General features: G+C 35.7%; 1 long non-coding RNA gene across 1 annotated transcript in view; it reads left to right on the top strand.

The window, feature by feature from the left end:
• Positions 1 to 25,676, top strand: part of LOC123590646 — an 87,919-nt gene extending 62,243 nt beyond the window's left edge. The window contains exons 2-5 of the long non-coding RNA XR_006708894.1: positions 16,901 to 17,049; positions 17,876 to 17,954; positions 19,566 to 19,708; positions 25,595 to 25,676. This is a non-coding gene — a long non-coding RNA (uncharacterized LOC123590646). The remainder of the gene's footprint in view (positions 1 to 16,900; positions 17,050 to 17,875; positions 17,955 to 19,565; positions 19,709 to 25,594) is intronic.
• Positions 25,677 to 26,342: the final 666 nt, after the last annotated feature.

Here is a 26,342-nt window from a genome sequence, read left to right as displayed (position 1 = left end):
GTTTTTGCAGCTAAAAAGGCCACTCATTAAAGACCTGGTCATTCTTTACCTGTTCTACTGTTAAGGAAACTGCTAAAAGTGCGACTTAAAGCAATTTCAAAATTATGTGTTAACCTACACATAACTAGTTTAATAACACTTTCTACCATTAATGGGAAGAGTCCACAAATGATGGATACTTCATCTGGTCCTCTAGTTCAGGACTTTAAAGTTGCTTTCCTTGAATAAACAACTAAATGCCTTTTGGAAGAGTACTACTGAAATGAACAGAACTTCTGGTTTGTTATCATCCTAACGGAAAATGGTATTTTATACAATGGTAATATATTTGACACTCAGAGAAAAATATACTTGGTTAGGGTAACATTCTAGAAGATGAACCACTCATATGATCTTCCCATTCTGGTCCCTAGAACGACAAGTGCAAAAGTCAGGTGGATATACCAGTACAGGTATCCTCATATAATAGGTCCTGGAGGGGTCTCTAATGTATGACTGCATATAAAAAGAAAAAAAAAGGATTATACGACAATCATTAAAACCCTAATAAAAGGGCACCTGGGTGGCTCAGTTGGCTGAGCATCTGACTTCGGCTCAGCTTGGAGCCTGGAGCCTGCTTTGGATTCTGTGTCTCTTTCTCTCTCTGCCCCTTCCCTGCTTATCCTCTGTCTCTCTCTGTCTCTGAAAAGTGAATAAACGTTAAAAAAACAATTAGAAAAAAAAACACAATGAAGATGGGGCGCCTGGGTGGCTCAGTAGGTTGAGTGTCCAACTTTGGCTCAGGTCATGATCTCACGGTTTGTGAGTTTGAACCCTGCATCGGGCTCTGTGTTGACAGCCCAGAGCCTGGAGCCTGCTTCGGATTCTGTGTCTCCCTCTCTCTCTGCCCCACCCCCACTCACACTCTGTCTCTTTCTCTCCTTCAAAAATAAACAAGCATTAACAAAATTAAGAGAAATAAAAATAAAACCACAATGAAAATAAAAACTAAGTCCACCTTTCTATGTAAATAACAATACCATCTAGCACTTTGATAATGATCCCCGTGGCCTTGATATGTAAGCACTTTCAATACCTGAACCCATTTAACCCTTACACAAACGCTATGAGAGGGAGATATTATCCTTAATGTCTGGAAAAGACATTATAAATGCCTTACAGAGCTTGCATTACAGTATATACGTTCAATGTGCTGTGCAAAGCTGCAGTGGATGTGGCATGTTGATTCATTCCCATCAATCCTGCGTGTACATCTGCAATGTGTTGCCTCAGATGATCTGTTTTTCCACTGAATAAATCTGTACTTTTAATAAACTCCAGAAGTAAGTCGGAGGGATTCAAAATTTAAAAATAAAACACAATAACATAAGAGCATCTATGCCTCTGCATTTTATGGGTACTGCATACTATTATCTCCATTTTAATACTGAGGACTTGGTGGCTCGGAGAAGTTAAAAAATTTGCCCAAGGTCATAGAGCTGTAACTGGTGGAGAATTGATTTAAAGGAAAGCCATTTGAGTCTAGAATCCATGCTCTTATTGGAACTATAAATAAATAAAACAACTTACAAATAATACATAGTAAGATTTTGATATGAATTTGCATCCTCTATGCTGGTCCAGTGCAAATTTCTGGCCATCCCCTCCCTGGCCCCAAATTACTTATCTATTTGTGCCCCACTCTGTTCTATAGCAGAGGAGTGATTTCTTTATTTCAGGTCTTTTATCGTTTTAATTACAAAAATTGTCAAGAGTTTTTCAGAGCTAGTCCTAAAGATGTTCATAGTGCAAAACGACTGTTCCAAGCTGCTCATGAGCAACAGGATGGTCCTGTCCTGCTACTTTGCAAGCTGCCATAGTAATACTCTATTTTGTTGGGAAAGAAGAACTCCAATGGGGTCCAAGCTGAACAAGAACTGAGTGCAGGTGTGGATACCATTATACTTCCTGGCAGACTCTATTAAATGGCCACCAAGGTTCTGATATCTTAGATTGACTATTACTTTCATGACTATTGTCAGGCAGGTCCCTCTCCATGTCATTATATTCATGTATACATACACATACATCTATAGTAAAGTGGAGAGAATTGCAAAGAGAACAGTTTTCTGGTTGCTTTTCACATGTTAACATGATTTCTCTATTCTATTTTTTTTTTAATGGCAAATTCCTGAATGGTCTTACTCTGAAGAATGATGCCTCAGATCAAAAATAAATTTTGATGGCCCAGAGATGTGAAAAGTCAATTTATTACAATAGGCTTTCTTATTGTAGGTCCATGTACAGTTATGAGAAAATTACAATTAGCTATTAAATTATTAATTGTATAGTTAATCCACATCCACAGAAAGATGTCATAAAGTATTTAAAATCTAAAAGAAATATGAATTGATATGAGGGAGAAAGAAAGGAAGAAGAAAGGGAGAGAGAAAGAAAAGGGAGGGAAGACAGCAAGATCAAAGATTTAGAGAATTGATGAATGTCTGAATTGGGGGTGGGGGGCACAGGAAGTACCTGGCTTCAATAGGGCACATATAGTTAGAAAAACAGATATTGTCGGGGATATTGTTTTCAATATTTTTTTTGGTTTATGAAATTTTTTATTGGTTTATGAAGTTTAATATCTATGGCCAGAGAAAACTCACTATGAATAAGAAGGAATGACAGGGCTGGATTGTCTTTGCCTGTGACTTGACAGACACATTCCTAATTATCAGGAATGAGTTACAAAAATAGCTAGATCTGGAACAGAAGGAGGGAGAGTGGTTATCCTCTAAGGAAGGTTACTATTCATGTTTAGATAACCTGTTTCAATAGCCCATCCTTAGGTAACAAAGAACCTTAATAAAATTGGACCTATAATATTTAATGCTGTGTTAACATACATATTTGAACTTTTGATTTCAGTGACTAAAAATTTAGATGCTAATAAATGTCTCTGTTGCTAGAGTAAATGAGTTCTATTGTAGAAGGGATAGGCACACAGGGATATGGTATTTGTTTCTGAATTTAAAAAACCCTAAGTCTAAAGCATCAGTCAAACATCCAAAAAATATTTTACATGGAAAGTTTTACTCTGCAGTTTTAAAGTAATGACCTATGTCTCAGCCATTAAAGTAGCAGCTTAACTCCATTTACTTTTTTTCATTAGGGTTAAAGACTCATAGGAAGATTCTGTGGAAAAACAGAAGTATGGGATATTAGAACTATAAGGAGCAATAGAACATTTTAAGAAATCAGCATTTTGCCTCTCAGCATTCCTTGTGCTATGCAATATGCCTAATAAGAAGGCAGAATATAATTTAATCCAGTATTATAGCAGTAGTATAGTAACTACTCCTTTAGTCTTTATCATTATTATTGTTACTTTTAATTTATGTCTGTGCCCCATACATTTTATCATGTTACATATAACTTGTATTTTTTTGATGTATTGAAATTCAGAATTGGGGCTCTGACTTAGTTGACCAGACTTCCCATTAAAAGACTTGGGAGGATGCACCCCTATGTTTATTGCAGAATTATGTATAATAGTCAAGATATGGAAGCAACCTGTGTCCATCTATGGATGAATGGATAAAGATGATGTGGTGTGTGTGTGTGTGTGTGTGTGTGTGTGTGTGTGTGTGAGATAATACTCTGCTCTAAAAAGAATGCGATCTTGCCATTTATGACAACTAAGATGAACCTAGAGTATATTATTCTTAGAGAAAGACAAATACTATATGACTTCACTTACACATGGAACCTAAAAAACAAATCAGACAGAAACAGACTCCTAGAGACCAGTGGTTGACAGAAGAAAGGGGAGGTGGAGGAATGGGCGAAATAAGTGACAAGGACTAAGAGGTACAAACTTCCAGTTATAAAATAAGTCACAAGGGATGAAAAGCACAGCATAGGGGATATAGTCAATAATATTGTAAAAGTTTATGTGGTGACAGATGGTAACAACACTTATCATGGTGAGCATTTCATAATGCATACAATTGTTGAAACACTGTGTCATACACCTGACACTAATATTCTGTGTCAACTACACTTCAATTAAAAATTAAAAAAATATTTGTGAGGATCCTTTCCTTTTGGCTCATACAAGATGATTTGGTTTTACTTATGTGGAGTTAAAGAAATCATTTAAGATCTTCTTAGTGACTGATTTGCTTTCCTAATTTATTTTGCAAATCAAAACAGCACTGACCATTCAAAATCCTTAGCTTGATACTGATGATGCCCGCTTAATATGAGGTCATACATATTTTCCAAGATTCCTAGAGATATTTTACCAGTAGAAAAAGTTTCTTTGAATGTCCCAATCCCTGTAACCCACAGAAAGTAATGGTTTGTGCTAAATTGCCCTCTTTTCCTTAATCCAGTGACAAATGGAACAATTACGTTAAGAGATACAAAACTATTCTTGTTCACTTTCTGCCATGTCACGTTTTCTATTTTAGGAATGGAGATCACAGAGATGTGTCTGCTTTATTCATGCATTGCCTCAGATAGCACCATATGCTTGAGAGTTCTTAATACATGCCATTTGATGATTGATTTATACACTCCATTTATAAAGTGCTTAATGTAAAAAATGGCAAAATTCAGTCTCCTGTTAAAGTAGTTTTTACAGGAATGTCTTTTATAAACAATGCTAAATATTACTTTAAATTCATCAACAGCTCTTGGTGATTCGTTGATATTCTGTGACAACAGAACGTACATGAATTGTGCAAATAAATATGTTCTGTGTTAGGCGAACAATGCACAGATGGTTTTAAATTTTTAAGATGGATTCGTGGCCTGTATATTTTATAAAGACTCTTTATTGCAACTAGTCTGGAGAGTCATTCTGAGAGCTAGACTATTACAAGCAAAATTTAATAGAGCTTTAGAAAGAAAGGGGGACTAGAAACACGTTGCTTCATCAGTACAGCAAAACTCTGATTTTGTCTAGCACATAGGTCCAACATTCGTTGCGTGCACCAGAAATGGCCATAATTTTTTGCCAGTTGTTTGCCATACAAATAATGATTTGAGAGGGAAACATACATAAAGCAATTCAGGTGACTTTCCAGGTTATGGAATATGGTTGAAAATAGCATGAGCTTCTGAATCCATCACACCAATAAACCTGCCTCTCTCTCTGACATTCACATTTGTCATCTGTAAAATGGAGGAAATATTATGTACCTCAAAGGGTTAAGATAGTGAAATGAAATAAATTATCACACATGAATGGTGAGATTTCAGTGGGTAAAATGAGATGAATGAGATGCTCAGTAAGGACAGTTATTACCATTTTTATTATGTCAGCTTCTCTCTCCCTAAATATGTAGAACCAGCATAACAAAGGCATGGAGAATAGAAAATGCAAAAAGTTAAATATCAGGTGAGAAACTTGGAATTTTATTCACTAGTAAGAAACCATTAAAAATTGTTTTAGGGGGCACCTGTGTGGCTCAGTTGGTTGTGTGACTGACTTCAACTCCTGTCACAATCTTGGATCTTGGCGTTCAGGAGTTCAAGCCCCCCATTGAGCTCATTGCTGTCACCCTGTCAGTGCAGAGCCCGCTTTTGATCCTCCCCAATCACTCTCTCTCTCTCTCAAAAAATAAATAAAACATTGAAGTCTTCATTAAAAATGCTTTAGAAAGAGCAAATAACTTGATAAGTCTATTATACTTGCCTTATGATAGCAATTCTCAAATTTTAGGGTACGTGAGAACCATTGGGGTATGATTGTTAAAATTGGAGTTTTGGGGACATCACCCCAAGAAGCTATGACTAATCAGGTCTCAAATGGGATCTGATTCTATTACAGAAAACCCTGGAGTCACATTTCATGAAGTGTAACTTTAGAGAAATTAACCCAAATGCAATATTTAAGGGTGCTTTGGGAAAGGGAGAAACTAGACACAAGCAGGTCACTTAGGAGCTTGCTACTCATGGCATGTTTGGCTGGCCTGTTGCATTAAGAGGACATGGGCACTTGGTAGAAATGTCAAACCTTGTGCCAAATACAAAACCTACCAAGTTGGAATCTGCATTTTGTTTCACCTTTATTGAGGTATAACTGATAAATAAAAATTATTTCTACTTAGAGTATACAGTTTGGTGTTTTGATATACATGGTGAAATAATCATCACAATCAAGCTAATTAACACATCCATCTATCCATAATCTCACACAGTTACCGTTTTTTTCTCTTCCTCCTCAACTTCTTCCTCCTTCAATGAGAACACTTAAGATATACCCTCTTAGCAAATTTCAAGTATACAATACAGTATTGCTAACCATAGGTATATTGCATTTTAATAAGAATTCATACATAAATTTTCTACATGTTAAATATGAAATGATGAACCTATGATAATTGATAGCACAGATGGAAACCAATAGAAGCCTGGAATTGGGCAGGGGCAGAGGGAGAAGAAAGAATTTAAAAGGAGAGGAGATGTCCTAGTTGACATTATAAATTGTCAACTTAAAAATTCAGCCCGCCAAGGTCCCCTCTCTTTGGGTCAGGCTCAGTTCATAATGGAGATCCTTTTTTACAACATGGTCTGGGACTCACCACCTGCGTTGTGGACAGAACTCAGTGGATCTGTAAGAAGGAGTGAATGCTCACCTTGGATGGGCCTCTGCTGTTCCTGCACACAGCAGAAGTGGAGTTGAATATCCTCCCTAGCAGCCATAAGAACAAATTTCAGATTTAAGTAGAAATGTAATGGGGTAGACTTATTCTTTTGAATAATTATTTTTTAATTATATGATTTGTGTTGAAGAAGTCCTTAGTTGTGTCTCTTAGGAGCCTATTTGTCCTTCTGTTGTGGTTATTTTGATTCTGGTGTTTAGCAGCTTTTTCTTTAAAGAAATTCTGCAAGCCAGGCTGAGATGCTTTCAAATAACCATCTGGCCTCACCTCCCACCCTGGTGTGGCATAAACACGGAGATGACAGAGGAGAGGCAATTATCAGAATCATTTCAGGAAAGCAAAATGAGACATTTGAGGGTAAATGGGTACTTGGCAAAATTTGGGCATGAGTATGGGGCCCTTTTAAAAATGCCTTCTTGACACAGTAGCTTCAAGAGGCTGACAAAGATACTCACATCTCCTCCTTTGACTCCCTGAGCAATTCTCATTTTCCAAACTGATGTGCTGAAGGTGCTAGGATATTGTTTCTATGACGATGAAATATATTATTACCCACCGAGTTGAGTCTAGAAGTCTGTAGCTGCACAGCTGCCTTACTAATTACTCTCCTAATGTGATAGAGGGAAAAGTACACTGTAATTCTGATGTACAGTAGTTTCATGAACATAGCATTAGTGCAGAACTTCAGGGGTGCCTGTATTAGCTGGATAGTGAGGCTGAATTAAATACGGGGTAACTATTGAGCTAGCAGAGGTGTTCGATTAGCTTAATGGCGGAGCATGCAATTTAGAAGCTATAGGCTCTGAGTTCTCTCTCAGCAGCAATGTCTAAACATAATTAATCAGTTGCTTTTCCCAGTAAGTGACACTAAATAGTTGCATTCTAATTGCCCTGTGTGGCGTAATGTTACTCCATTCTAAGTGCTCTACAGAGCAGTGACATGGGATCTTTAATACATTATCATGGATTTCCATGTAATTACAGTCCTTTCCAATGGAGTGAAAGGAAAATATTGTAGGCTCTTTCATCAGGATTCAATAAATAACTTATACCACCTCTATTAAGAAATAGAATGATTGAACCCCTTCCTTGTTATTAGCATGTATGTGATTAGAATTGTATATAGTTTCAAGTGCCAGACATTGGAGCTGAAAATACGCCCTTTTCTACCTATAGTCTTGCTAGATGATTTTCTCTCCCAAAGGAAATTATTCTAATTTGTCTTGAATTTTATTAATTTCCTAGAACCAGACACATAGAACTGACTTGATTTGATAAATGGAGAAAAGGAAATATTGAACTTGTAATCTAATTTCAATGTTAGGTGCTTAGTCTGTATCTGGTTGTATTCTTTATTCTTTATGACCCATTTTCCTCCTTGGTAGAAGATTAACTCATTGTTTTATATATTTTACATTGTGCTTTGTGCTTTAGTATTTGAATTGCCTAAGCAGTTCTTGAGCTTCTTTCTAGAATGCTTTCTTCCAAGCATTCATGGTTCTAGAAAATCGTTCTTTAAAAATGATTTTAAACTATAGCTGAAAAGGGAAAATGTTCTTGGGTCCTTTTTAAGTTTAAATCTCATAAGGGTAAAAAATATGATGTGTTCTCTAAAGAAAGAAATGTGATAAAGCAGAATAAAGGAAAAAAGGGGAAAAATCTTTATAAATGTGCTAAAGTATTAGAAATGAGAATAGGACTTCCAAACTTGATAACTTAGGTAACTTACTAATTCTTCTAAAAGCCTAATTCATGTAGATTTTAATTATTCTGGTTTTGTGTGGATTTGATTTTCTCATTTCTTTGAATAATTATTTTTTTATTTGATGATATACAGTGAAGAATTCCTTAAATGTTTCTCTCAGGAACATACGTGTCCTTATGTTGTGTTTAGCACCTTTATCTTTAGGAAAACTCCGTCTCTTCCTGTATCTGCTAAGTCATTCTGTAGGTATGAGAACTCTTCTTCAATTCTGAGATTTATGGTATGTACAAGCTTTTGAGTCCTCTAAAATACATATGACCCGTGAAGAACTTAGTGTGCAGCCTGGTGTAAGGATATTTCCCTAGTAGGACTTCCTGAGGTTTGTAAGTTTGTTACTGAGTGTATTTATTTCTCTTCATTAGGAATGTAAATGACTGAAGAAACTTGCAAATTAAATTTTCTTTTCTAAAATTCTTTTAGCTTTTGAAAACGGAAAAAATGGTTTAAATTATAGGTAGAATCTTTTCTAGTTTCCAGCTTTTCACATTCCTATTATTAATGGATAATAATATTCATAATGAATAATAATGTCATCACTGTATCAGTGCATGTCCCCTAAATTCAGTTTCTTCACTAAAAACATGGAAATAAAAACTGGGTGAAGTGGATGGTTTTCTAAGACAAAATGGTACCAACAGTGACTCTGGGAAAGAAAGAAAGAATTGAAAAACTCAATTTAACCGGGAGAAAAAAAAGAGAGTGAGAGAAAGGAAGTTTTCATGGGGCAACCCACCTAAAGCACCATACTTAGCTGACGTTCTAGATTTTATAAGGTAATTCAGCTAAACCTTAAAAAGCACATAATTCAATGCTCTTTTAACTGTTTCCAAACATAGAAAAAGAAGGAAAATGACCAAGTTTGACTTAGACTGTTACAAGTCAATTTCATTTTTGAATATAGATACAAATATCCAAAATAAGCACAGAATCCTTAAGCACATTAAAAGAACAATACTTTGGGACCATGATGAATTTTACAGGAAAGTAAGGATGGCTTAATGATAAGAAACCTATTAATATAATCCATCATATGAATGCATCTAAGAAGAAATAACTTGTAATACTGAAAAAGCTCAACATGTTACTTAATTAGAATTTTTTAAAACCTCCAATAAAAATAAGACTAAACCAAATACAGCAAACATGATAAAATGTATTTTAATGAAGTTTTCACTAAAGTCAGGAACAAGATAAGGATGTCCACTATCACCTCTGTTACTTAACATTTTACTGGAAATCATAGCCAAGACAGAGACAAGAGAAAAAAAATCAGTAGTAAACAAATTTTCATGGAAGAGATAAAACTCTCACTATTTGCAGATGTGATATATACAGAAACCAAAGATGATCATTTTAAAACCATTAAAAACAATAAAAGGATTTAGAAAGCTGGTAAAACAGAAAATAAAACAAAATGCAGATATTAACTGTTCATATACACAATATAAAATTTAAACTATAATGGAGGGGTATAGTATTTTAGTTTTGCAAGATGAAAATGTTCTAGACATCTATTGCACAACAATGTGAACATGCTTAACACTACACTACATTCATAGGATATATAAAAATATATATTGAACAGAATAGTTAATATCCTGTTTATAAAAGCAACAAAAATGTTAAAAAGACATCCTTAGAAAAATATTTCTATATGAACATAACTTTAAAATGCTATTTAAGAAGACAGAAGACTTGGGAAAATGGAAAAACCATACTTGGATATGATATACCTGTCATTTCTCTCGACATTACTCTATACATTTAAATAATCACTGCAGGTATTGATTTTTTTCCAGTTTTATTGAGGTATAATTGACAAATTGTATATATTAAAAGTGTAGTGTACAACATGATAATATACATTGTGAAATGATTACCACAATTTAGTTAATTAATATTACCTTAAGGTAATTACCTTAATTAATTACCTTAAGGTAATTAACATTACCTTACATAGTTACCATTTTTTTGGTAGTATGAACACTAAAGGTCTACTCTTAGCAAATTTCAAGCATAAAATATAGTATTAACTATAGTCACCATGCTGTACATTAGATCCCCAAAATTTATTCATAACTGAAAGTTTATACACTTTGACCAACACCTCCCTATTTTGCCCACTTCCTAGCCTCTGACAAGCACCATTCTACTGTTTCTATGACTGACTTTTTTTTTTAAAGATTCCATATACGTGAGATCATACAGCACTTGTCTTTTTCTGATTTATTTCAGCTAGCATAGTGTTCTCCAGATGGATCCATGTTGTTACAAATGCCAGGATTTCCTACTTCTTTATGGCTGAATAATATTCTATTGTATATACAGATATAAATATATATACAATATACAGATATATATTTATATCTGTATATACAGATATACGTTTTCTTCACCCATTCATTTGTTGACAGACACTTAGGTTATTTCCATATCTTGGCTATTTGATAATGCTATAAAAAAAAAATGGGAGTGCAGATATCTCTTTAAGATAGTAATTCCACTTCCTTTGTCTATATCCTGAGAAGTGGGATTGCTGGATCATATGCCAGTTTTAGTTTTATTTTTGAGGACTCTCCATACTGTTTTGTATAAAGGCTGTACCAATTTACAATTCCACCAACATTGTGGAAGAGTTCCCTTTGCTCTAGATCCTCAGCAGCACTTGTAATCTCTGTGTCTTGGATAATACTCATCTTAAGAGATCTAAGGCAATTTCTAATTGTGGTTTTGGTTTGCATTTTCTTGATCATTGGAGATGTGGAGTACCTTTTCATATGCCTGCTGGTCATTTGTGTGTCTCCTTTGGAAGATGTCTATTCAGGTACTTGGCCCATTTGTAATTAGATTTTTTAATTTTTTGGCTACTGAGTTGTAGGAGTGCCTTATACGTTTTAGATATTAACCCCTGTGAGATATATAGTTTGGAAATATTTTCTCCTATGTCACAGTTTGCCTTTTCATTCTGTTGATTGTTTCCATTGCTGCATAGGATCTTTTTAGTTTGATGTAGTCCCATTTGTTTTTGTGTTTGTTGTCTGTATTTAAGGTCACATTAAAAGAAAAAAAAGTATTGTCATGATCAATGTCAAAGAGCTTTGTTCCTATTTTACTTTAGAAGTTTTATAGTTTTAGATCCTATATTTAAGTCTTTAATCCAATTTGAGTTGATTTGTGAATGGTGTGATATAGGGGTTCAGTTTCACTTTTTTCAACAGTACCTAAAAACAATCATACCATGATCAAGAGGGATTTATCTCTGGGATGCAAGGAGGTTAAACATATGAAATCAGTCAATGTGATATATTATACTAGCAGAATAAAGGGTAGCAATCACCTGATCATTGCAATAGATGCAATAAAAGCATTTGACAAAAATCAACATCTTTTTATGAGAAAAAACTGTCAACAACTAAGGTGTAAAAGAAACATACCTTAACATAATAAAGGCCATGTATGGCTAGTCTATAGCTAACATCATACTCATTGATGAAAAGTTGAAAGTTTTCCTCTAAGATCAGGAATAAGACACATTTAAGCACTTTTATTCAACATAGTACTGGAAGTTCTAACCAGAACACTTAGGTAAGACAAAGATATAAAAAGCATCCTAATTGGAAATAAGTAAAATCATCTCTGTTTGCAGATGACATGACCCTCTATATAGAAGAGAAAACCGTAAAGTCTCTACCCAAAAATATTAGAACAAATAAATTCAGTGAAGTTTCAGAATACAAAATCATATAAAAAATTAGTTGTGTTTCTATGTACTAAAAATGAACTATCAGAAGAGGAATTGAGAAAACCATACCATTTACAATACTATCAAATATTGTGTACTTAGGAATAAATTTAACCAAGGAAGCAAAAGACCTATACACTGAAAACTCTAAAATGTTGATGAAAGAAATTGAAGATGACACAAGTAAATGGAAAACTAGCCTATATTTACATGGATTAGAAGAATTAATATTGTTAAAATGTGTACCCATAGCAATGTACAAATTCAACAAAATCCCTATCAAAACTCTGAAGGCATTTTTCATAGAAATAGTAATAATCCTAAAATTCACATGGAACCTCAAGAGACCAAAGCATTTTTGAATAGCTAAAGCAATCTTGAGAAAGAACAAAGCCAATGGTATCACATTTCCTAATTTCAGGTGATGTTACAAAGCTATAGTTATCAAAACATCATGGTACTGGCATAAAACCAGATGCATAGACCAATGAAAAAGAATCTAGAGTTCAGAAATACAACCACACATATAGAGTGAACTAAACTTTGATAAGGGCACCAAGTGGGAAAAGGATAGTCTTCAATAAATGGTATTGGGAATATACAGTGGAATATTACTCAGTGATAAAAAATGAGATCTTGTGATTTGTGACAACATGGATGGACCTAGAGGTTGTAATGCTAAGTGAAATAAATTAGATAGCTAAAGACAAATACCATATGAGTTCTCTTATATGTGCAATCTAAAAACAAAAATGAAAAAAAAATGGAAACAGACTCAGAAATACAGAAAACAGGGGCGCCTGGGTGGCGCAGTCGGTTAAGCGTCCGACTTCAGCCAGGTCACGATCTCGCGGTCCGTGAGTTCGAGCCCCGCGTCAGGCTCTGGGCTGATGGCTCGGAGCCTGGAGCCTGTTTCCGATTCTGTGTCTCCCTCTCTCTCTGCCCCTCCCCCGTTCATGCTCTGTCTCTCTCTGTCCCAAAAATAAATAAATGTTGAAAAAAAAAAAAAATTTAAAAAAAAAAAAAAAAAAGAAATACAGAAAACAAATTGGTGGTTGCCAGAGGGAAAGTGGTGGGGGCCTGGGCAAAATGCGTGAAGGGGAATGGGAGGTACTGACTTCCAGTTAGGGGATGAATAAGTCATAAGGATGAAAGGTATAGGATAGGGAATATAGTCAATGGTATTGTAATATTGTATGGTGGCAGATGGTAGCTAGACTTGTGGTGAGCACAGCATAACCTATAGAATTGCTGAATCACTATGGTGCAGCTAAAACTAATGTAACATTGTATGTCAACTATACTTCAATTAAAATCCATAAAATAAATGGTACTGGGAAAACTGGATATCCAAGTACAAAAGAACTATTGATTTATTTATTGTTTTGTTTGGAATAATACAATCTAACTCACTGGGAAGATAAACAGCAGGCATACTTTTTGAAAAGGGGCAGTGTATGTGAACTAGCTCTACCAGATATTAAAATATAAAACGTGACTAGAAAGACAATGGGAAAAAATTGATAGTCAAAAACGAAAACAAAACCCTAACATTTATATGAGAATTTAGCATTTTACAATGGATCCAAAAATGGAACAAAATAAAGTTGGATCCATATATCACATTACACAATAGGAAAAAGGGCAAATTACATTATATAATAAGAGTAGTAGAAAGAAATATCTGAGAATTCCTTTATAATCCTATAATGGAGATAGCCTTCCTACCTCTGAATCAAAATCCAGATATCATAAAAGATTGGCATGGAAGGAGTCAATATGGTGGAGAATTAGGGGGGCCTGAAGTTCCCTCATCCCTCAAAAACAGCAGTATTGAGGCCAGAAGACTTGGAATTCCAGGAATCCAGGCTGCAGAGTGACAGAAACATCTCCAAGGGCCCACGTGGACAGCTTGGTGGGCCATAGGTGTGTGATTGCAAACTGGGAGAGATAAAATGGGAGCTATAGGCCTGGAGGAGAGGGATCCCCTTCTGTGGAGAGACAAAAGGAAGAGAAAGAAAGGCTGTGGAAGTGTAGGATTGTATTTGGACAAGAGAAAAAACCTCTCCAGATCACGGACCAGGGAATGAAAAAAACAAAGAACCAATTTCTAACTTGGAAACAGCCTTAGGGGTGTGGGACTTCCCCTGGACTGGGACCAGCTACCCTGTACATGCACCTGGGGGAAGGGGGAGTCAGCCCCAGGCTCAATAGCGAGCTCAGAGGTACAGTCAGAGAGCACAGTCCCTTCTCTTGAAGAAGGTGGGAAGAAGGTATAAAGGCTCTCCAAGAAGGACAAAAGACCCTGCAGGCACCAGCCAGCCAGAGGCCCTTTGTCAGTGGGGCAGAGTGGCACTACCCTGGAACCGGTGCACATGAAGCAGGATCCTTTAAGATGTCGGGGTTTGAATCCCACCAGAGCACCTGGGAGGCATGGAAGATTGTGGAGCAGGACAAACCAGCTGCCTTGGCACTGTGAGGACAGCCTGAACAGAGTGGTCTGGGATGTCCAGTCTGGGGAGAAGAAACTGGGGTGTTGCCATTTTTCTCCCCATCACCAACAAGGTAGGGCTTCAGGGAAAGGGACAGCTGGTCCACAGTGTAGGTGGAACCCGCCTACACCAAACCACACCCCTCTATGCCTGGTAACTGTGTATCTAACAGAACAAGTTTGACACTGATCTAACCAGACAGCTCCTCCTTCAGATCAGCACACCCACCGGTTCCAAGGCATCATCAGATATTGGTCCAGAGGTTTTGCATTTTCTGATTTGATTCTTGATCAATTCTTATTTTACATATTTACGCATATTTTTTTTCTTTCTTCCTCTTATTTCTTCTCTATTCTGGTTGTTGGTTTGTTTAAGCAGATGTTTTTAAACCTATTCTTTTTACACCTCTTCTGTATCTCTTTATTTTCCTCTCTCTCTCTCTGGATTAAGCCATATAGTTTCTCTGATTCTCTGCCTGGTCAATTTTTTTTCTCTTCTTTTTCCCCACCCCTGTCATTTCTTTCTTTATATGGGACAAGGCTTCTTCCACCACACCCTTATTTAAATTTTTTCCAGGATTACTTCAATGAACAAATCAAAACACACCTGGTGGAAGGTCCAAATCACCATTATGACTAGGGAGATAAAGCAACCAGAGTCACAACAGAGAGCACGCAACACATCTCTTGAAGGGCCAGGCCCTGGAGAGTGTATGACTTGTTTTTAATATAGTAGTGCTCGCAGGTGCAGGACACATAACAAGCTATTAAAGGACAGAAAACTCGCCAAAATGACTAAGTAGAAGAATTCTCCTCAAAAGAAATTCAAGGAAGAAATGACAGCTAGAGAATAGCTCAAAACAGATATAAACAATACATCTGATTTTTAAAAATTAGGATAATAGTCATAAGATTAATAGCTGGGCTAGAAAAAAAAAAGCATAGAAGACAGCTGAGAATCTATTGTTGGAAAGATCAAGGAGCTAAGAAACAGTTACAACAAATTAAGAAATGCTGTTAATGAGGTGCAAAATAAACTAGATGTAGTGACAGGAAGAATGGAGGAAGCAGAGGGGAGAATAAGTGAAATAGAAGATAAAATTATGGAAAATGATGAAGTTGAGAGAAAAAGAAGAAAATACTAGACCATGAGGGGAGAATTGGAGAACTAAGTGATTCAATGAAATGTAATAATATCTGTACCATAGGAGTTCCAGAAGAAGAAGAAGAACAAGAAGAAGAAGAAGAAGAAGAAGAAGAAGAAGAATTAGAAGAAGAAGAAGAGGAGGAGAAAGAAAGGGGAAGAAGGTTTACTTGAACAAAATATAGCTGAGAAGTTCGCTAATTTGGGGAAGGAAGCAGACATCCAAATCCAGGAGGCACAGAGAACTCCCTTCAGATGTAACAGGAATAGGTCTTCTCCACAGCATATCACAGTGAATCTGTGCTGCGAACCTTGCAAAATAACAAAGATAAACAGAATTCTGAAAGCAGCTAGGGACAAACAGGCCTTAACCTACAAGGTAGTAACCGACCTGTCCACTGACACTTGGCAGACCAGAAGGAAGTAGTAGGAAATATTCAATGTGCTGAAGAGGAAAAATATGCCCCCCCCCAAATCCTTTATCCAGCAACGCTGTCATTCAGACAGTGGGATGTATAATGAGGTATGAACTAGGTGAAACTGGGAGCCTTGGATAAGAGTTACTGTTTTTATAAGTGAGAATTTTTAAGTACTTTTTAGTATGTTTTAAATTTTTGAACCACGTACATTAACTATTTAAAAATTTAGATGAAAAATTCATACTATAAAATATTTAACATGAAAGAATGTGACAAGGAAAGAAAATGTTAACTCGGGTATTCAAAATAATAACAGCAAGACCCCTTGAGGGAGTCAAAGTGGTAACATCAAGGAGCCTGCAGGGATTTTGTTAGTGCTAGAATCTCCTTCACCATGATTTTCCCCATTTTGGTTCGGTGGCTGTGGGAGCCCAGAATGAAGATGCTGTTCGTGAACAGAGTCGGAAAGAGAAAGAAGGATCAGAATACCTGCAAGAAAAGAATAAGAGGGTCTCTGCTCCCAGAAAGAGCAAGGAGAGCTCTTTTATGTGTTTGTTTTACTGTGCTAGGAGATCTCTCCTGGCAACTTCTAACTTTGTTGGTTTAGGCTTAGGGCTAGACAAAACTGACTTCTTGACGATTATCATGGTCCCTGCTTTCATACTTGTGATCACATGGATGACCAGGTACAGACAGGATCTGGGGCACTGCAAGAGAGAACACATTGACCTTAAACCATCATACGCCTAAGGATCAGAAGCCCAAGAATCAGAGTCCGAAACTGCTCAGAGAGATTTCATTTTCCTTACAAGATGAAGATCTATTCACCAAGAAGGTACGGATGATTCATTTGGGAAAATTTGCTTATTTCTATTTGACTAAACAGAACAGGAAGGAGGGAGGAAGGGGGTGTCTTTACTTTTCTCCTTTTTTCCTTCAAATGCTTCTTTGCTCCCTTCCATGAAACCTGTATCCAGCTCCTGGTGTTCTGTCTTCCCTTGAAAATCTTCTCATCTCTTATTAATAACTTTTCCAACTACTTGATTTGGACCTGGTTTTCTTATTGAGGGTGTGTGGGGGTCACTCATAGAGTTTTCTAGCTATATTCTCCCAAAAGAATTGCAATGTTATCATCACCAACCTCATAAGTGAAGGATAGTAATTTATACGTACATGTGCATCTTCAGTGCATATTATTGGCTCTTGATAAAAGGCAAATAGTAATGATGAACATTGAAATACGCCTTTGCAAGATACCAGCCAGCAAACTGCATGAGCCATTTTGAAAACAGATTCAAAGGAAGATGTCCTGAACTTTCATTTCCCGTCTGCTGGGTTTCTTTGAAGTGGGAGTTAACCCTGACATGAAACAGCTCCAGAAACTGAGCCATGCCTAGTTGTTTTTGGCCTGATAATTCAACCCCCAGTGATGACTCCCACACACAACTGGGTGTCTTTGATGACTCAGTCTTCTCCTCTTCAAGATAGGCCTCTAGACATTTCTGTTTCCTATATTCTGCACTACAGCCTTGGTGGAAGAAGAGGATAATAGCTTCATTTAACAAATAAAATCAAAAGCATTATCTGCTCCCTCTCTAACACAAGCCCTTCTTACATAGAACCTTCCCTCCTTTGTTCTTGTTTGAACTCTTTTAATCCAGAGTCTGTTATTCAACTGGACAGAGAACTCCTCTCCTGGATGGCAATAAGCTGAAGGAAGATGTTGAATGAATAACCCAGGTAGAGTGATTTGAAGCTGTTTTTCATTTTTTCAAGGATAAGATAAGAAAAAAAATGTTTGTTTGTAAACACCATGGAATTTGGTAAAAAGTCTTTAAGACTGAAGCCTATTTTACTCCAGCTTCATTGAGGACTGAGGTACTGGGGTGAGTTTAGAGAAGAATCTCAAAACTGCACCCCCTGTCATTGCCACACACACTAGACTAAAAACTGTAATTAACACCTGCTTGGAAAAAAATAATCCTCAAAAAGCAGAACATGGATCCTTAGAAAGGATTCATGTTCTGTAAATTATTTGAAATCAGGGTCAAAAGTGACTTCCTCTAGGAGAACTAAATTACTACCTTTTGAAATCAATTCTTAGTTTCTTCTGTTTTACTAAGTAGAGCGTTTTTATTTTTTTATTTTTATTTTTTTTAATGTTTTTATTTATTTTTGAGACACAGAGAGACAGAGCATGAGTAGGGGAGGGGCAGAGAGAGAGGGAGACACAGAATCTGAAACAGGCTCCAGGCTCCGAGCTGTCAGCACAGAGCCTGACGCGGTGCTCGAACTCACAGACTGTGAGATCATGACCTGAGCCGAAGTCGGACGCTTAACCAACTGAGCCACCCAGGAGCCCCCCTAAGTAGAGCATTTTTAATATAAGAAAGTCAATAAACATGAAACTCACATATTAAATTATATTTCTGACACATCAAGCACTCCATCTTCCTATTTCAGACTAAAATGTTAAAATAGATGTATTATTTTTAAAATACGCTTATTTTTCTTTTTTTTTCTTACAATGTGTGTTGAATTTATGGAGCTTTTCTTTTATGTGTGTTCTTTATTTTATTTGGAAATAGGCAAAAACAATTGCATTTTTATAAGTGGAGAAATTCAGCTTCTCAAGATAGAGGTCCTATATAGTCAAATAGGCTAGAGGTCCTATAAAATCTCCATAAAAGCTCTAGTTCTGTATTATTCTGTCTTTGGCCACTAAGATTGAATAAATATTTAAAAGTTTCTTTACACAAATGGCATGCTGGATTTTAACGTGGCAGGTTTTTTACAGAAATCTATGTTGACGTACTGTTATACACTTACTAATATATAGTTATCAATGCACACACTTAACTTATTCTCTAATTATCTGATGTATTTAATGTTTGCTGTCTCCCAAAAGATGGACCCCTTGGGTCAAAAGGCCTGTCTCTGTCTCCTAGAGAAACTGATATATTGTTAAATAGTAGAAATTGAAAAAAACTTCACAATCCCTCTGCTCAACTCCTAATCCCGCCTCTTACTACCATTCAGATTCCTTGACTATAAAATGAGAATGTGTTTCTATTGCATAGGGTTGATGAGACCGTGATGTGACAGGGCTTCATGAACTATAAAGCCCTACAAAAATATTTGGCTCATCCTGGAAGGGTGAGTAGCACTCAGCTAGATGAAAGCTTTGGAGAGGAGGAGGAAAATCTGGGCAACACATAAAAGAGAGGGAAGTGGCCAATCTCAGCTCTCAGGCCTTAGCGTTTCCTGGCCAGTTCTTTCAGGGCTAAGTCACTGTCTGATGTTCATGCTGCTCTGGCCTCTGCTTGGAATAACATCCCTTTGTCTCCACAGGCCAAAGCTATCAGCAGGTTTCTGTCAAATAAATAGATCATCCTTCGTACCCCAGAAAGCTGTCAGGCTCAATACTTTGCAACCATCTGTGCATCCTTCTTGCCTTTTCTTCATCCTCCTGCATGAGCAGGGCTGATGACCATGTGAGTATTGTTTCATGGCCATTTTTTCCTTTCCATGTTCATAGTCACTATCTTACTCCAAGCTCTTGTTACTCCATATAGAGAATGGGAGAGATGCCAGAGGATTGGACACAGGTAAATGTCTCCCTCCCCCACACCCTCCAAACAAGAAGTAGAAAGATTCATTAACAATAGTTTGGTGATTTTAATGTCAAACCCATCCCCAAAGTTTTGAAACTTAAAAAATTAGTAACCATCGGAAGGAGATATGATCTTATTTGATTCCTAGCATTATTAGGCAGCAATATGTGATATGCTGTGGGTACTTTGTGTGTGAACTCAACATTTGACAGAATGCATTCTCTCAAATCATGTGAGTTAAGCACAGGCATGTGTTAGAGTTATATAGAGGTCAATACTTATATTCACCATACATAATAGGCTCATACTCTAATGAAAGAGAAAGCTACAAATGTGGAATATGGTACAGATTAATATAAAATGATACAAAGAGTTTCAGGGATGGGCATGTGATATTGCAGGCACCTGGGAGAGGAGCAGCTGACTCTGCTGAGACCAAAGGATCAGAGAAGACTTTTTGGTTGGGGGGAGACCATGACCAAAAGCAATAAGGCAAGCAACATTCTGATGTGTGCAAATGAACTGCAAACAATTTAGTGTTCCTGGGGTCCACAGTTCCTATCAGGGAAGGTCACATCTTGGGGCCAGGAAAGGGCTTACTTCTTTCCTAATATTCTGAAATCAAAATGAAATACATAGGCTACAAGTGAGTAAAATAGAATGAATTAGTAACCCGTAGAATATTTCTGTCCAAAGATGCTGATTAGTGGCAAGGATAAGGAATTAGATGGGGATATGCTACAGGACAGTTTTTGTTGCTTTATTAATTCTTACATTGAATATACCATTATTTACTAAGCACCTAAGACGCATTAGATGTTGAGATTGAAATGGCATTGGAGAAAGAATCCTTGTCCTCAAGGATTTTGGAATCTAATGAGGTGCCAGTGCAATACAGTTTGGGTAGTGATTTAAATTGAACTAACGAATGCAGATAAAGTAAAACTGGAAACAGTAACTTATGACTTACCAGAACCAGGGTCCCCAAATGTTCTGATGGGTTTCATTGACAGGCTGACTCTAAGCAGGCTGTTAATAGTAATGTGTTGACTATTTCTGACCAATGGAGAATGATTCAACCTGTAAGGTGCTCTTTCCACCAACACATTAGGGCCTAGGACTTTTCTATTCTTACAGAGACAAACACAGGAACATCATTCATACAGCACTCAGAGAGGAAATGAAAAATACTGGAGAGAAAGAACCATTCTAGGGTAACATTTTTCTTATCAATTTATATCCAGCATAATAATGATACATAAGAATGGTGAGCATTTATCTAAATAGAAAATGTAACTTGCAATATTAATGCATTTTACTCTGATTGATATGATGTGGGTAAGGCACTGGAATCTAATATTTAACACAGCTCTTGGGTTATTTCTATGCAGGTGGTCTGAATTACTCATTGGGAGTAACATTGCTTAGGAATTAAACCCTGAAGGTGAATTTGTTCAAAATGAGTCAGCAGCCTGAATTTTTAGTTATCCAGTTGCTTAATAATTTTTATATAATTGAAGTCTAAGCTGAATACAATAAAATGCACAGACCTTTAAGTATTATGTAGGTCAATCAGTTTATAGCCCCATGTAACTGCCGATATATAAAAATGTAGACGAGTTTCTTTCACTACAGAAAATTCTTGTGTGTTCCTTTTAGTCAGTTCAGACCACCACCACCACTTTCTGATTTTTATCAGTATAGATAAATTTTCCTCATTCTTGGGCTCAACATAAATAGAATCACACAGTTTGCATTCTTTTTTGTCTGGATTCTGAATGTTTTTGAGATTCATCCATTTTACTGGAGGCAGCTGTTTCAAAATTTTATTTATAGTGACTGAGTTGTATATCACAATTGCTTATCCATCTCCTGCTGATCAATAAACTGTTTCAATTTTTAATGTTTATTTTCGAGGGAGAGAGAGCGAGCTTGAGCCAGGGGAGGGGCAGAGAGAGGGAGACACAGAATCTGAAGCAGACTCCAGGCTCTGAGCTGTCAGCACCGAACCCTAACGCGGGGCTCGAACTCACGAACTGTGAGATCATGACCTGAGCCGAAGTCAGAGGCTTAAATGACTCAGCAGCCCAGGCGCCCCTCTGTGAATATTCTTGATTGGCACTGGATTAATACCTAGATGTGGAATTCCTGGGTCATAGTGTTTAACTTTACAAGAACTGTTAAATAGGATTCCAAAGTGGTTATACCACTGCATATTCCACTAGCAATATATGAGTTTTCAGATGTTCCAAGTCCTCAAAAACATTTATTGTTGGTTGTTTCAGTCAGCTCAAACTGCTTTTATTACCAAAAAAAAAAAAAAAAAAAAAAAAAAAAAAATACCATAGACTCAGGGGCTTACAATTCTGGAGGCTAGTCCAAGGTCAGGAGCAGGTTCTGGCATGATCCAGTTCTTGATGAGAGCTCTCTTCCTGACTTTCAGATGGCCACTTTCTCCCTGTGTCATCACATGGTGGTAAGGGAAAGGGAGAAGATGAGACAGAAAGGAAGGAAGGTAGGGGAAAGAGTGAAGAGCGAGGGGGCAGAGGATCCAAAGTGGGCTCTGCACTGACAACAGTGAGCCTGATGCTGGACTCAAACTCACAAACCATGAGATCATGACCTGAGCTGAAGTCGACACTTAACCAACTGAGCCACCTAGGCGCCCCTCTCTTCCTCTTCTTACAAGGACATCAATTCCCTTATGAGGGCCTTACTTAAATGACTTCATCTACGCCTAATTACTTCCCAAAGGCTCCACCTCAAATTCCATCACATAAGAATTTTGCAGAAGCATAAACCTTCATCAGTCTTTTGATTTTACCAATTGTAGTAGATGTGATACTGTAATGTCGTAGTTTTAATTTGCATTTCCCTAATGGCTAATGATGTTAGGTACCTTTCAATAGGTTTATTGGGCATTCTTTTTTTTTTTTTTTTTTTTTTGTAAAAAATCTTTTCAAAATTTCTGCCCATTTTTTAAGTTGGATTTTTTGTATCTTCACAACTGATTTATGAGTTCTTTGTATATTTTGTATAAAAACCATTATCAAATATTTTGGAAATAATTTCTTCTAAACTCAATGAAATTCAATTTATCAATTATTTTTATGGTTACTCTTTTTATTTGTGTGTATGTGTGTACAGTGTAAGAAATTTTTGCTATCCTAAAGGTTGCAAAGATATTTGCATTTATTTTCTTTTAGAAACTTTGAGATTTTAGTTTTGACATTTAGGTCGATGAGCCATGCCAACTCTTTCCATATAAAGTGAGGTAGGGCCTAAGGTTCATTTCCACCCACTCCCCCCGCAACCTCCTATAAAGTTAGCAAGTTGCTCCAGTATTATTTATTGAAATGACTTTTCTTTATTGAATTGCCTTTGTGCTTTTGATGACAATCAAGAAAAGATATACATGTGGTTCTATTTCTATATTCTTTTTGTGTTCCCTTGAGCTATTATTTGTATATCTTATGCCAATACCTCACAGTCTTTTTCATTCCAAAATCTATACTTTTTATTTCCTTATTTTGCCCTATAAAAGTTAAACAACAAATGTAGTATTTAATAGTAACAAGTAAAAATGATAAATTTTATAGTATGTGTTTTTCATCACAATTAAAAAAGTACATTTAAGGTTATCATATTTCCTGTAAGTACCTTAGTTGAATTAAAAAAATATATATATGTGACATTTTTATTATTCAGTTGTAAAATATAGATGAGGATAATAATACTACCTGTCTCTTAGGATTGTGGATTGTTATGAGAACTAAATGAGTAAATCACTAAGAAATGTGCTGAATATGTATGTACTTAAGAGAAAATTTATATTTGCCTTGTCCTGTCTCTCTCTTTCCTTCAATTAAATAGATTGAGGATATTTTTTCATTTTATTTCTTTCTCATTCTACTAGCCTCCACTCATTTAAAATGTATATTTTCTTTAAAAAAGTATATATTTTTCTTTTCCTTTGATCTCACAGTAGAAACATTGACATGCATAGTTAAAGACTAAAAAGTTAGTCTATTTACCCCAAGGTCTTTAGAATACTCTAGTGCCCTTATTTCCTTCCTGGTTTAATAGACTCATTATCTAATACTTTTGCTTATTTTTAATGTTACAACTAATTTAATGCTACAATTATAATTGGTTTATATATTTTGTTTACATGTATCCATGTTTTTAACATTTTCTTAATCCTCAGACATTTTTTGTGAGACAGAAGAAATCATTTAGGTCTATATTTTTTTCACTGACACTTTTTTTCATATACTTGAAAATATTTTACTATTTCACTTACTATTAAAATATAGAGTTGCTAAGCTTTGAACTCTAGGTTTTCACTTTTATTTCCAGGCTTTAAACATATCAGTCCAGAGTTCTATGGCTTCCATCTTTGCTATTAGGATATCAGCTGCCAATCTCATTAGGATTTTTTTTTTAAGGACCCTCTTTTCTCTTTTTCTTCTTTAGAGTAGTATTTTTGATGCATTGTACTTTCACTATGATATTTCCAGGTGTGAATTTTTATTTATACATTGTGTTTGAAATTGTTAGGGCTTCTTGAATCTAAGGATTCATGACTTTTATCAATTCTGCATAAAATTTGCACCATTTTCTTTTAAATATTTCCCCTCGTCCATCTCTCTCTTCATCTTCCATGTTGATAAATGTTTAATATTTCCCTTATTTTAATTCTGTGCTATATTCTGAGAAATTTTTTGTGATGGTATGATTGACTAAATTTTCTCTTCAGTTATGCTTAACCCATCTATGTTTTTAACTTGAACTATATTTTTCATTTCTAGGGCTTTTCTTAGGTTCTTTTATAAATTTTCCTGCTTATTTAATTTTCCCTGCTCATATTTTTTATTTCCATCTTTTATTAAGTGTACAAGGCATAATTATTTTGTATATTGTAACTGATAATTTCAGTACTAGGAGACCTGTTTTAGATATTGTTTTTTTTGCAAGAATTTTTTGAAACATGAATTGGATAATACTTCCTCCACAGTTAAACTGCATTCGTTTTTGCTAGGTACTGAAGAGCATTACAGACCTAGATCTACATTGTTTTTTGGATTCAAGGATTTAAAATTATACAACTTATATTGATTCAGGCATTATACCCATACAAGGCTAGCCAGTGGTCCTGTAATTGATCAGAAGACTTTTATTAATCACTACCTAAAGTGTGAAGGATGAGAGGGCCAATTTTCCTTGCAGTTTTGTGTTTTAGCTTACCCACCTCATTGAAGGTGTAGCATCTCAGGACTGTTTCCAGTGTGACTCCTGGCACTGCAAATCCAAAGCTTTATCCCCAGAATGCTTTGCTCTAGAAGACCAATATGGCCAGAAGTTTTAGAGCCTCCTTATCTCTCTGCAGTTTTGTTCTTGTCTTGATCCTGGAACTGGCACATTTTATTATTATTTCACAGGGTTGTTTATTTACTTGAAAGTATGGATTTAATCAGACACTTTTATATGTTTATAGCAGGAGGCTTTCAGTGTCTCTGGTTTGCCAGTAACAGACGTCTAAACTGAAGAATACTCTCCATATTATAGATACAATATATTGGTCAGTTTTAGTATTTTATTTAACTTCTCTCCAAGATTACCATTTTGCTTTATAATAATTTTAATGTATTCAAAGTTTTATTTTTTAAGATTTTGAATCATGATTGAAAACTAATTCCCTATCACGAGTTATAAAGAAATTTTATATATATTGTCATATAAATGTTGAAAGATTTTCTTCTTTAGATTTTGCTTCCAATTGGAACTGACTACTGTGTATGAAATGAGGTAAGCATATTATCTTTCCATATACATAACCAATTACCAAGCACCACTTATTGAATAGTTCATCATTTCCTTATTGGTCATGGAAGTTTTTATATATATGTACATTTTTATTAGAGACCAGAATTTGATTAATGACAAAATGTATGTAATGGTCATCTTTCTAGGTTTTTTTATTTCTTATTACATTTTGTTCCTTAGTGTTTTTGTGACACTATAATTTGTGTTTCCTTGATTTATTACTGAAGGTGAGTAATTTCTGTCTTGTATGTATGACTTCTTTGACCTATCTGCTCAGGTTCTTTGTCCCCTCTCCTCACTCTATTTTTCTTTATTAGCATCTTGATATTTTTCTTTCTCATGAATAAATATACACTATTTATATATTAAATATAATAAACCCTTATCTATCATATTTGAATGATTTTCCCCAGATAGTTGCTTAGTTATGTCTTCAGTTGTATTTTTTAATTTGTATTTTATTCTTTCTTTGCATTACATCACCCATATCCACATATATTAAAAATATGTGGTGTATTTAAGTATATGTGTGTCTGTATACCTTATTACTGTGGAAGATGTCTAGAAATGGATGAATTCCTTTTCTCAGGTCACAGACTGTTTTGAAAGGATTTTAGAGTTCTATAAACTGAACTGTTTAAATGTTCACTTAAAATTTATCTGCGAAGGTATTAAGATGGTATGATAA

The sequence above is a fragment of the Leopardus geoffroyi genome, chromosome B4, assembly GCF_018350155.1.
Source record: "Leopardus geoffroyi isolate Oge1 chromosome B4, O.geoffroyi_Oge1_pat1.0, whole genome shotgun sequence".
Classification (NCBI taxonomy): Eukaryota; Metazoa; Chordata; class Mammalia; order Carnivora; family Felidae; genus Leopardus; species Leopardus geoffroyi.
The sequence above is the reverse complement of the archived record's forward strand: the minus strand, read 5'-3'. Positions and strand labels throughout refer to the sequence as shown.